Here is a 1,961-nt window from a genome sequence, read left to right on the forward strand (position 1 = left end):
GATATCCATCCATTTCTTTTAGGTTTTCAAATTTAGTAGCATATAGGTTTTTAAAGTATTCCCTTATAATGTTCTGTATCTTTCTGGTTTCTGTTGTGGTGTTTCCCCTTTCATCTCTGATTTTGTTGATTTGAATTCTTGTTTTTTCTTTCTTTTGGTTGACTGGGCTAAGGGTCTGTCTCTCTTGTTTAGCTTTTCAAAGAACTAGCTCTTAGATTCATTGATTCTATGTATTGTTTTCTTTATTTCTATTTCATTAATTTCTGATCTGATGTTTCTTATTTCTTCTCTTCTGCTGGGTTTGGGTTTCATTTCTTCTTGCTTTTCCAGTGCCTTGAGTTGCAGTGTTAGGTCATTTATTTGTGCTCTTTGTAATTGTTTAATGTAGGCACTTAGAGCTATAAACTTCCTTCTTAGGACTGCTTTTAATGTGTCCCAGAAGTTGTGTTGTGTTGTATTGTCCCTTTCATTGAATTCCAGGAATTCTTTTATTTCTTTCTTAATTTCTCCTTTGATCTACTCGTTTAGGAGTGTGTTGTTCAAACACCGTGAGTTTGTGTAGTGACTAGGACTTCATCCAGTGTTGATTTTGAGCTTTATTGCTTTGTTGTCTAATAGAATGAAAGGAATTATTTCACTATTTTTGTATTTGTTGAGGTTTGTTTTGTGGCCCAGTATGTGGTCAGTTTTTGAAAAGGTTCCATGAGGTGCTGAGTAGAAAGTGTGTTCTTTGGTGTTTGGCTGGAATAATTGAAAAATGTCTCTTAGGTCCACTTGATGTATGGTATCATTTAATTCAGATGTCTCTCTGTTTATTCTTTGTCCAGTTGACTTGTGTAATGGAGACAGTGGGGTATTGAAGTCCCCTACTATCACTGAGTTAGGGTTAATATGTGTCTTAAAGTCCTGTAGTCTTATTTTTATGAATTTGGGTGTGCCAAATTTAGTGCATATATGTTAGGATTGTAATATCTTCTTTGTTAACTGCTCCTTTGATCAGAATGAAGTGACCCTCCTTATCTCTTCTGACTAGTTTTACTTTGAAGTCTATTTTGTCAGATATTAGAATTGCAACCCCTGCTTGTTTCTTAGTGCCCTTTGCTTGGAATATTATTTTCCATTCTTTTACTTTAAGGTAGTGCCTGTACTTGAAGGCGAGATGGATTTCTTGCAGACAGCAAAGAGATGGATTTTGCTTCTTAATCCATTCACTTAGCCTGTGTCTTTTGACTGGGGAGTTCAGTTCATTGATATTTAAGGTTATTATTTAAAGCTGTGTATTGGCTGCTGTCATTTTGATTGCTGTTTGTGTTCTCTGTCTATTTCCGTGTTTCCTCAATTATACCTTTCTTTATTTTCTTTTGTTGCCCCAGGGTACAGGTGTTTCCTCTCTCTGCTCCCTGTATTGCTTCAGGTATTCTTTGAAGGGCTGGTTTTGTAGCCATGTATTCTTTCAGGCTATTCATGTCATGGAAGATTTTTCTTTCCCCCTTAACTATAAGAGACATTTTTGCCAGGTAAAGTATTCTGGGCTGGCATCTGTTGTCATGTAGAAGTGGAAATGCATTGGTCTAGGCTTTTCTGGCTTTCATAGTTTGTATATGTGACTTGTTTTTCTTTTGCTGCTTTCAGTATTCTCTCTTTGTTCTGTACATTTAGTGTTTTACTGTGATATGTCGTTGGGAGTTTCTTTTATGATCCTGTCTATTTGGTGTTCTCTGTGCTTCCTGTATTTGTATGAGGATGTCTTTCCTTAATTTGGGATGTTCTCTTCTACAATCCTTCTTAAAATCTGGTCAACACCTTAACCTGAAATTCTTCTCCTTCCTCTATTGCTATGATCCATAGTTTTGGTGTTTTCGTGGTGTCCCATATCTCTTGCATATTCCATTCCTGTTTGTTTGTTTTTTTTTTTTAATTTTCCATAGTCTTTGCTTGAGTGGTTCAATTCTTCAGCTTTA

Source organism: Nannospalax galili, unplaced genomic scaffold (genome assembly GCF_000622305.1).
Source record: "Nannospalax galili isolate Female #2095 unplaced genomic scaffold, S.galili_v1.0 scaffold1025, whole genome shotgun sequence".
NCBI lineage: Eukaryota > Metazoa > Chordata > Mammalia > Rodentia > Spalacidae > Nannospalax > Nannospalax galili.